This window comes from Mobula hypostoma, chromosome 6 (assembly GCF_963921235.1).
Source record: "Mobula hypostoma chromosome 6, sMobHyp1.1, whole genome shotgun sequence".
Taxonomy (NCBI): domain Eukaryota; kingdom Metazoa; phylum Chordata; class Chondrichthyes; order Myliobatiformes; family Myliobatidae; genus Mobula; species Mobula hypostoma.
The window spans coordinates 105,669,790-105,681,610 of NC_086102.1; the positions used below are offsets into that span (position 1 = coordinate 105,669,790).

At 46.6% G+C, this 11,821-nt stretch overlaps 1 protein-coding gene across 1 annotated transcript in view; it reads right to left on the reverse strand.

Annotated features, from left to right (window-relative positions):
• cfap65 (cilia and flagella associated protein 65) overlaps window positions 1-5,136 on the reverse strand; it is a 222,722-nt gene extending 217,586 nt beyond the window's left edge. The window contains exons 1-2 of the mRNA XM_063049965.1: window positions 5,098-5,136; window positions 2,088-2,145 (exon numbers count right to left, since the gene is read on the reverse strand). The gene's annotated coding sequence lies outside the window, so the exon portion shown is untranslated. The remainder of the gene's footprint in view (window positions 1-2,087; window positions 2,146-5,097) is intronic.
• Window positions 5,137-11,821: the final 6,685 nt, after the last annotated feature.

An 11,821-nucleotide genomic window follows, 5' to 3' on the forward strand; every position in this document is an offset into this window, starting at 1 on the left:
TTTAAGAATTCGACATGGATTAGGTCGGCCAAAGGGCCTGTTTCTGTGCTGTAGGGTTCGATGGGTCTAGGGCTATGCAGGAACAGACCAAACAATTCAATAAGTCATGGCCAATCTTTTACCTCAGGGCCATTTCCCTGAATGATATAACTATGGTTTTGCCATCTCCTGACAACAATTTCAACTTGCCCTAGAGAACTGAATCAAGAAACATTGTCTGTGATTAAGGAGGGTAATTCAACATTAAAATGTGAAAGTACCTTGCTGTCTTTTGTTGGCGTGAGATATTTCACAGTATGTGCCATCATGTTTATCACTTTTTACTCTTTTTTGCACTGATTTATTTTTATACATTTTCTTATTGTATTTTATAGTATTTTTAATGTACTGCTGCCACAAAACAACAACATTCACAACATATGTCAATGATAATAAATCCAATTCTGATTCTGATTTTTCAACTCAGAAATATCTTATGCCATGACCTGGGGGAATGGAAAGCTGATGATATGTCAAACTCAAAAGAGCAGATGGTGCCATACTATATGTAATGTACTGAAGGGTAAAAATAGCAACAAAAATCAGATCACACTAACAATAATTATCTATTTACAAGAATGAAACTAAACACTAATTGTTGGAAGAGCAACACCTCACGTTTCACCTAGGTAGCCTCCAACCTGATGGCACCAACATTGATTTCTTCAGCTTCTGGTACTTTCCCCTCCTCTTTCCTACTTCTTCAATTCCCAGCTCTGCCCTCTTACCTCTTCTCCTCATCTGCCTGTCACCTCCCCCTGGTGCCCCTCTTCCTTCCCTTTCTCCCATGGTTCTCCTCTCCCATCAGATTCATTCCTCTCCACCCCTTTGCCTTTCCCCACCTATCACCTCCCAGCTTCCTACTTCATCGCCCCCCTCCCCCACCCACCTGGCTTCACCTATCACCATCAAGCTTGCCCTCCTTCCCCTTCCTCACATTCTTATTCTGGCATTTTATCCCTTCATTTCCAATCCTGATAAAGGGTCTCAGCCCAAAATGTCAACAGTTTATCCATTTCCATAGATGCTGCCTGACCTGTTGAGTTCCTCCAGCATTTTGTATGTGTCACACTAAATTGCCAAGGATGTTAAATTGCCAAAACTCTAGCTCTAGCAATTAATGTACCATCAGGTAGGAAGCACAGGAGCCTGAAAACGTTTTAGGAACAGCTTCTTCCCCTCAGCCATTAGATTTCTGAACGGTCCATGAAACCACGAACACTACCTCACTATTCTGCTCTCTTATTGCACTAATTTATTTTTTATATTCCTTGTTCTAACTTATCGTAATGTTTTATGTATTTCACTGTATCGTTGCCACAAAACCACAAACTTCATGGTGTATGTCAGTAATAATACACCTGATTCTGATTCCAATTTTGAAAATCCTATTTACACTATTAATTACCTGCAGACTCTTGTTTTGTTGAGTATACATGGGCAATCAAGATGCAATCGCAGGAACTACTTAAAAATACTTGGGAGACTAAGGGCAAGATACTAATTTTGCAAAGCAAAACAACAGATTTCAGAACGTACGTCAATGATATTAAACCTGAAAAAAACACCTCTGTAATGCCATGGTCTAATACCATACCCCAACTGTGCCAATACCTCAATCCCCATTCTCACTAATTCTTTGCTCTTATCAATATTACCCATCTCCATTGTCTCAATCTTGAATCCCCATTGTCTCAATTCTCATGTCACAAACACATTTGCCCAGTCTTCACCTTTCTGATAACCATGTACCAATCCCATGACAGCAATCTCCATCCCAAAATCCTTTCAAACCTCATGTCCCAATCTCTGTTCCAATCTCTATGCCCCAATCCCTATTCCCTATCTTCATGCCCCAGCTTTCGTGCCTTAATACATTGCCCAATCCCCTTATTCCTTGTCTTCCTGACCCACCAGTAAAATCCCTTTGTTTCCTGTCCCATTGACCCACTTGCCTCATTGCTGCAAATGCCTTGTCTCCTGCACCTTGCACCAATCCCATTACCCCTTAATCCTGCGCTTCAGTTCTTTTTTCAGAGACTACTTACCCCAGCTTCTTGTCCCAATCTCCACTGTCCTCTTCTGTCAGATTCCTCTTCTTCAGGCCTTTTGAAGAATCAGAATTAGTTTATTATTCAGGCAGCAATACATAAAAATACTATAAATTACAATAATAAATACACTCAGTAGCCACTTTATTAGGCATATCGTGTACCTAATAAAGTGGCTACTGAGTGGACTGTATGTTCATGCTCTTCTGCTGCTGTATAGCCCGTCCACTTCAAGGTTCAACATGTGCAATGAGAGATGGTCTTCGGCACACCACTGTGCTAACGCATCGTTATTCAAGTAACTGTCGCCTTACTAAAAGCTTCAACCAGTCTGGCTATTCTGCTCTGACCTCTTATTAACAAGCCATTTTCACCCGGAGAACTGCAGCTCCCTGGATGGTTTTTTGTTTATCGCACCATTCCCTCTCAACTCTAGAGACTGTTGTGCATGAAAATCCCAAGACGATCAACAGTTTCTGAGATACTCAAATCACCCCATCTGGAACCAACAATCATTCCATGGTCAAAGTCACTATGATCACATTTTCCCCCATTCTGATATTTGGTCCGAACAACAACTGAAACTGTTGTTACCATATCTGCATGCTTTTAAACATTGAGTTGTTGCCATATGATTGGCTGATTATATATTTGCATTAACAAGCAGGTGTACCTAATAAAGAGGTCACTGAGTGTACACATAAAAAATTTAAAAAGAAGTGCAAAAAGAGGAAAAGGTAGTGAGGTAATGTTCATGGACTCATGGACCATCCAGAAATCTAATGGTGGAGGGGAAGAAGCTGTCCCTAAAACACTGAGTGTGCGTCCTGTACTTCTTAAGGACATTGAGTCCTTTACCTCCACCACCTATTACTTCCCAGCTTCTCAATAAATCCCCCCCTCCCCTACACAACCAGCCAACTTCTGGTTGTCTCCTCCAGCATTTTGTTGCCCAATTCCCATAGCACACTGCCCCATTATCCTGATGTTATTGCCCAATGCCACAATCTCCATCTCCTAGATAATCACCCACCACTTATCAATGATCCTGCCCCAATACCCTTGCCAATACACATTGCCTCATCCTCCCTACCTCCCTCAGGGATGCAATCCCTTAGCTCTCTACCCATTGCCTTAAAAACCCTGCCCAATTAGCACAACCCACCTAACCTAGTCCATCAGTCACTCTGTCCTAATCCTATAAGACAATAAGACCATAAAACGTAATAGCAGAATTAAACCAATTGGACTGTTAAGTTTACTCTGCTATTCCGCTATGGCTTATTTATTATCCCTCTCAACTCCATTCTCCCGCCTTCTCTGGTAAACTTTGATGCACTTACTAATCAAAAACATACTAACCTCTGCTTTAAATATAACCAATGACTTGGCCTCCACAGCTATCTGTGGCAATAAGTTCCACAGGTTCACCATCCTCTCACTAAAGAAATCCCTATTCATCCCTGTTCTAAAGGGAATCCATCTATTCTAAGCTCTGCCCTCCGGTTCTAATCTCTCCATGTCCACTCTATCTCAGCTTTTCAATATTTGATAGGTTTCAATAAGATCCCTCCTCATTCTTCTAAACTCAAGTGGGTATAGCCATTAAATGCTCTGCCTGTCCTTTGTTCCATGTCCCCAATGTCTTTTACCCCGCCACTTAATCCTCTGGTCTTGTGCAAACCCCTTTCTAACCGCACCATTGCTCCAATCCCGTTACTCATAGTTTTCTTACCACAATACCAGTGCTCCCTAACAAAATACAGCAATTCTTTTTGCAGGCCACGTTGCTTCATTTTAACCTCCATTTCCCCTGCCCCAGATACTTTAAACTCTTGTCCCAATGTCATAGAATAGAACATAGAATAGAATATAGTACAGCACATTACAGGCCCTTCGGCCCACAAAGTTGTGCTGACCCTCAAACCCTGCTTCCCATATAACCCCCCCACCTTAAATTCCTCCATATACCTGTCTAGTAATCTTGTACTCTTCACGAGTGTATCTGCCTCCACCACTGACTCAGGCAGTGCATTCCAGTGTATGTCCCTGTCCAATCGTCTTGTCCTCCTTCCTTTGCTTCCAGTTCCAATTGCCTCATAACCCACTGCCACCTGCCCATCCCACTGCCCCAATCCCTCCCCCCACAGCCTAATCTATCTGCCCCATTTTCCTCTGACATGTTGCCCAGTCATCTACTCCAATTCTCCAGACCCATTTCCCAAAAGCCCCTGCCCCACTGCCAAACGGTTGCTCTAATTTGTGATTTGCCCCAATACCATAGCCCCAACTCTGCTCCAGTGCCGAAATCTATCCCACTACCCAAACAAATGCCCCAACTTTCCTTCCCTACTGCCCTAATCCCCCATTCCCCCTCCACTGCCCCTAAGCTTCCCCTGTTTCCCAATCCTCCCTCCCCTTGGCACCTCTCCTACCCCATTGCCCCAGTCCTCACTCCCCAGTGACCCCTCTCCTACCCTACTTCCCCAATCCCCTTCACCTATTACCCCAATCCTCACTCCCTATTGGCCAAATAATGCCTCCCCATTGCCTCTCTCGTTCCCCTTTTCCCCAATCCTCCCTCCCCTTGGTACCTCTCCTACCCCATTGCCCCATTCTTCACTCCCCAGTGGCCCCTCTCCTACCTCACTGCCTCAATCCCCTTCTCCTATTGCCCCAATCCTCCCTCCCCATTGCCCCAGTCCTCACTCCCCAGTGACCCCTCTCCTATCTCACTGCCTCAATCCCCTTCCCCTTGTGCCCCAATCCTCCTCCCTATTGCCACCTCTCGTACTCCATTGCCCCGATCCTCACTCCCGAGTGACCCCTCTCCTACCCTATTGCCCCAATCCTCCCTTCCCATTGCCCCAGTCCTCACTCCCCAGTGACCCCTCTCCTACCTCACTGCCCAAATCCCCTTCCCCTATTGCCCCAATCCTCCTCCCTATTGCCCTAATATTCTCTCCCTCAGGATGCCCAGCTCGGAATGAGCCTCGACACCACTTACTGCTATGTCGCCGCCACACCGAGCCTTGCAACCCCGCGTTCAGCCGCCGGTCGCCATGGCAACTGTCGGCGTCTCGCGCCGCTGCCCCAGGCAACGGACGGAAGCCGGTTTTGGAACGAGACGGCGCCATGGGAAAAGCAATCCGGATTCCAAGCAAGGCAGAGCGCAGAGCGTGTGATTTTGCATGCTAGATTCAAAATTGTTTAATGTAATTTCCTGTACACCAATGCGAGGACGACGAAATAATTGTTACTCCGGATCCGATGCAGCACAAAAAAAGCATAAGATAAGGAACAAGATAAAGAAACGCACACAATAAATATAAATAAGATGTCGTATATACTGTACATAGGTTGATTGTATGTCCGTAAGATGACACTAGACTATGGTACATAGAACATAGAATTGTACAGCACAGTACAGGCCCTTCGGCCCACAATGCTGTGCCGACCCTCAAACCCTGCCTCCCATATAAGCCCCCACCTTAGATTCCTCCATATACCTGTCTAGTAGTCTCTTAAACTTCACTAGTGTATCTGCCTCCACCACTGACTCAGGCAGTGCATTCCACACACCAACCACCCTCTGAGTGAAAAACCTTCCTGTAATATTCCCCTTGAACTTCCCACCCCTTACCTTAAAGCCATGTCCTCTTGTATTGAGCAGTGGTGCCCTGGGGAAGAGGCGCTGGCTATCCACTCTATCTATTCCTCTTATTATCTTGTACACCTCTATCATGTCTCCTCTCATTCTCCTTCTCTCCAAAGAGTAAAGCCCTAGCTCCCTTAATCTCTGATCATAATGCATACTTTCTAAACCAGGCAGCATCCTGGTAAATCTCCTCTGTACCCTTTCCAATGCTTCCACATCTTTCCTATAGTGAGGCGACCAGAACTGGACACAGTACTCCAAGTGTGGCCTAACCAGAGTTTTATAGAGCTCTACATTGCGACTCTTAAGCTCTATCACTCGACTTATGAAAGCTAACACCCCATAAGCTTTCTTAACTACCCTAACCACCTGTGAGGCAACTTTCAGGGATCTGTGGACATGTACCCCGAGATCCCTCTGATCCTCCACACTACCAAGTATCCTGCCATTTACTTTGTACTCTGCCTTGGAGTTTGTCCTTCCAAAGTGTACCACCTCACACTTCTCCGGGTTGAACTCCATCTGCCACTTCCCAGCCCACTTCTGCATCCTATCAATGTCTCTCTGCAATCTTTGACAATCCTCTACACTATCTACAACACCACCAACCTTTGTGTCGTCTGCAAACTTGCCAACCCACCCTTCTACCCCCACATCCAGGTCGTTAATAAAAATCATGAAAAGTAGAGGTCCCAGAACAGATCCTTGTGGGACACCACTAGTCACAATCCCCCAATCTGAATGTATTCCCTCCACCACCACCCTCTGCCTTCTGCAGGCAAGCCAATTCTGAATCCAGCTGGCCAAACTTCCCTGGATCCCATGGTTTCTAACTTTCTGAATAAGCCTACCGTGTGGAACCATGTCAAATGCCTTACTAAAATCCATATAGATCACATCCACTGCACTACCCTCATCTATATGCCTGGTCACCTCCTTAAAGAACTCTATCAGGCTTGTTAGACATGATCTGCCCTTCACAAAGCCATGCTGACTGTCCCTGATCAGACCATGATTCTCTAAATGCCTATAGATCCTATCTCTAAGAATCTTTTCCAACAGCTTCCCCACCACAGACATAAGGCTCACTGGTCTATAATTACCCGGACTATCCCTACTACCTTTTCTGAACAAGGGAACAACATTCGCCTCCCTCCAATCCTCTGGTACCATTCCTGTGGACAACGAGGACATAAAGATCCTTGCCAAAGGCTCAGCAATCTCTTCTCTCGTCTCGTGGAGCAGCCTGGGGAATATTCCGTCAGGCCCTGGGGACTTATCTGTCCTAATGTATTTTAACAACTCCAACACCTCCTCTCCCTTAATATCAACATGCTCCAGAACATCAACCTCACTCATATTGTCCTCACCATCATCAAGTTCCCTCTCATTGGTGAATACCGAAGAGAAGTATTTATTGAGGACCTCGTTCATTCCACAGCCTCCAGGAACATCTTCCCACCTTTATCTCTAATCGGTCCTACCTTCACTCCTGTCATCCTTTTTTTCTTCACATAACTGAAGAATGCCTTGGGGTTTTCCTTTACCCTACTCACCAAGGCCTTCTCATGCCCCCTTCTTGCTCTTCTCAGCCCCTTCTTAAGCTCCTTTCTTGCTTCCCTATATTCCTCAATAGACCCATCTGATCCTTGCTTCCTAAACCTCAAATATGCTGCCTTCTTCCACCTGACTAGATTTTCCACCTCACTTGTCATCCATGGTTCCTTCACTCTACTATTCTTTATCTTCCTCACCAGGACAAATTTATCCCTTACATCCCGCAAGAGATCTCTAAACATCGACCACATGTCCATAGTACATTTCCCTGCAAAAACATCATCCCAATTCACACCCGCAAGTTCTAGCCTTATAGCCTCATAATTTGCCCTTCCCCAATTAAAAATTTTCCTGTCCTCTCTGATTCTATCCTTTTCTATGATAATGCTAAAGGCCAGGGAGCGGTGGTCACTGTCCCCCAGATGCTCACCCACTGAGAGATCTGTGACCTGACCCGGTTCATTACGTAGTACTAGATCTAGTATGGCATTCCCCCTGCTCAGCCTGTCCACATACTGTGACAGGAATCCATCCTGGACACACTTAACAAATTCTGCCCCATCTAAACCCTTGGAACTAATCAGGTGCCAATCAATATTAGGGAAGTTAAAGTCACCCATGATAACAACCCTGTTATTTTTGCACCCTTCCAAAATCTGCCTCCCAATCTGCTTCTCTGTATCTCTGCTGCTACCAGGGGGCCTATAGAATACCTCGAGTAACTGCTCCCTTCCTGTTCCTGACTTCCACCCATATTGACACAAAAGAGGATCCTGCTACATTACCCACCCTTTCTGTAGCTGTAATAGTATCCCTGACCAGTAATGCCACCCTTCCTCCCCTTTTTCCGCCCTCTCTATCCCTTTTAAAGCACTGAAATCCAGGAATATTGAGAATCCATTCCTGCCCTGGTGCCAGCCAAGTCCCTGTAATGGCCACTACATCATAATTCCATGTATGTATCCAAGCTCTCAGTTCATCACCTTTATTTCTGATGCTTCTTGCATTGAGGTACACACATTTCAGCCCTTCTACCTTACTGTCTTTACACCGTTTATTCTGCTTCTCTTTCCTCAAAGCCTCTCTGTATGTTAGATCTGGCTTTACTCCATGCACTTCTTTCAGTGCTCTATCGCTCTGGGTCCCATCCCCTTTGCAAATTAGTTTAAACCCTCCCGAACCATGGTAGCAAATCTACCTGCAAGGATATTGCTCCCCCTCGAGTTCAGGTGCAACCCATCCAATCTGTACAGGTCCCACCTTCCCCAGAAGAGATCCCAATGATCTAGAAATCTAAAACCCTGCTCCCTGCACCAACTCCTCAGCCACGCATTCGACTGCCATCTCCTCCAATTCTTACCATCTCTGTCACCTAGCACTGGCAGCAATTCTGAGAACGTCACCCTTGAGGTCCTGTTCTTCAGCCTTCTGCCTAATTCCCAAAACTCACACTTCAGGACCTTATCCCTCTTCCTGCCTATGTCGTTGGTCCCAACATGTATCACGACTTCTGGTTGCTTTCCCTCTCGTACCAGGATGTCGTGCACCCGGTCAGAGACATCCCGGACCCTGGCACCCGGGAGGCAACAAACCATGCAGGTGTCCTTCTCACGTCCACAAAATCTCCTGTCTGCTCCCCTGACTATAGAGTCTCCAATGACGACAGCTCTCCTCTTCTCCGTCCCACCCCTCTGCACCACAGGGTCAGACTCAGTGCCGGAGGCCCTGCCACCGTGGCTCACACCTGGTTGGTCGTCCCCGCCAACAGTATCCAGGACAGTAAACTTATTATTCAGGGAATGGCTACAGGGGTGCTCTGCACTACCTGTCTGCTCACCTTCGCTTTCCCCCCTCTGACTGTCACCCAACGACCTGTTTCCAATAGCCTAGGTGTGACTACCTCCCTGTAGCTCTCATCTATGACTGCCTCATTCTCCCTTATGAGTCGAAGGTCATCCAGCTGCAGCTCCAGATTCCTTACACGGTCTTCTGATCACCCAGCCGTATGACTAATGGGAAATAATAAGGTAGTCGGTGGAGGTGTTGATCAATTTTCCTGCTTGGGGAAAGTAACTTATGGAGTCTGGTGGCCTTGGTGTGGATGCTATGTGGCCTTTTCCCTGATGAGAGGGACAAACAGTCCATGAGCAGGGTGTGTGGGATCCTTCCTGACGTTACCGGCCCATTTCTGACACTTTTCTGTACATATGTCCTCGATGGTGGGTAGGCTGGTCCCCGTGATGCATTGGGCAGTCTTGACTACCCGCCACAGTGCATAAAAACAGTGATGCAGTTTGTCAGGGTACTCTCTACTGCGCATCTGTAGAAAGATGGATATGCAAAGTCCAGCTCTCTTCAGCCTCCTCAGGAAATCCAGGCACTGGTGAGCTTCCATGACTGTGTAGGATGTGTCCTGGGACCATGAAAGGTTGTGTGTTATGGGCACTCTCAGGAGTTTGAAACTGCTTGCAGTTTCCACTGCTGTGCCACTGATGTAAAGAGGAGTAGTGTGCGTGAGCGGTGCAATTTCTCCCGAGGTCGATAACCATCTCCTTTGTCTTTTTGACATCGAGGAAGAGGCTATTTGTCTGGCACCAGGGCTCGAGCTCTTCCCCCTCCTCTCTGTAGGCTGTCTGAACGTTGTTGGTGATGAGCCTCATCACTGGTGAGTCATCAGCGCACTTGACAATGTGATTGCTGGGGTGTTTGGCGATGCAGTCACGTATGGCACACAGCCCGGGTGGGCAGGCACCCACGTAGAGGATGATGGGGAGGGAGAAGCAGTTGTGCAGCCTGACTATCTGAGATCCGGTTTGTATGAAAACCGGGTCTGTTTTTTGCTCAAAGTTCAAAGTAAATTTATTATCAAAGTACGTATGTCTCTATATACTATCCTGAGATTCATTTTCAGAATCAGAATCAGGTTTATTATCACCAGCGTGTGTCCTGAAAATTGTTAACTTACCAGCAGCAGTTCAATGCTACACATAATATAGAAGAAAAAATAAAAATGATAATAAATAAATCAATCAATTGCAGCGCAAACAACAGGAATTCTGCAGATGCTGGAAATTCAAGCAACACACATCAAAGTTGCTGGTGAACGCAGCAGGCCAGGCAGCATCTCTAGGAAGAGGTGCAGTCGACGTTTCGGGCCGAGACCCTTCGTCAGAACTAACTGAAAGAAGAGTTAGTAAGAGATTTGAAAGTGGGAGGCAGAGGGGGAGATCCAAAATGATAGGAGAAGACAGGAGGGGGAGGGATGGAGCCAAGAGCTGGACAGGTGATTGACAAAGGGGATATGAGAGGATCATGGGACAGGAGGCCCGAGGAGAAAGACGGGGGGGGGGGGAAACGCAGAGGATGGGCAAGGGGTATAGTCAGACGGACAGAGGGAGAAAAAGGAGAGTGAGAGAAAGAATGTGTGTATATAAATAAATAACGGATGGGGTACAAGGGGGAGGTGGGGCATTAGCGGAAGTGAGAGAAGTCAATGTTCATGCCATCAGGTTGGAGGCTACCCAGGCGGAATATAAGGTGTTGTTCCTCCAACCTGAGTGTGGCTTCATCTTTATAGTACAGGAAGCCGTGGATAGACATGTCAGAATGGGAATGCGATGTGAAATTAAAATATGTGGCCACTGGGAGATCCTGCTTTCTCTGGCAGACAGCGCGTAGGTGTTCAGCAAAGCAGTCTCCCAGTCTGCGTCGGGTCTCGCCAATATATAGAAGGCCACATCGGGAGCACCGGACGCAGTATATCACCCCAGTTTCTGCATACCTCCACATGGTTTTATCCCCCCTTGTTCAATCCCTTCCTACCTATGTTCGTGACACTTCTCACGCTCTTGAACTTTTCGATGATTTTAAGTTCCCTGGCCCCCACCGCTTTATTTTCACCATGGATGTCCAGTCCCTATATACTTCCATCTGCCATCAGGAAGGACTCAAAGCTCTCCGCTTCTCTTTGGATTCCAGACCTAATCAGTTCCCCTCTACCACCACTCCGCTCTGTCTGGCGGAATTAGTCCTTACTCTTAATAATTTCTCCTTTGGCTCCTCCCACTTCCTCCAAACTAAAGGTGTAGCTATGGGCACCCGTATGGGTCCTAGCTATGCCTGCCTTTTTGTTGGCTTTGTGGAACAATCTATGTTCCGTGCCTATTCTGGTATCCGTCCCCCACTTTTCCTTCGCTACATCGATGACTGCATTGGCACTGCTTCCTGCACGCATGCAGAGCTCGTTGACTTCATTAACTTTGCCTCCAACTTTCACCCTGCCCTCAAGTTTACCTGGTCCATTTCCGACACCTCCCTCCCCTTTCTAGATCTTTCTGTCTCTATCTCTGGAGGCAGCTTATCCACTGATGTCTACTATAAGCCTACTGACTCTCACAGCTATCTGGACTATTCCTCTTCTCACCCTGTCTCTTGCAAAAATGCCATCCCCTTCTTGCAATTCCTCCGTCTCCGCCGCATCTGCTCTCAGGATGAGGCTTTTCATTCCAGGACGAGG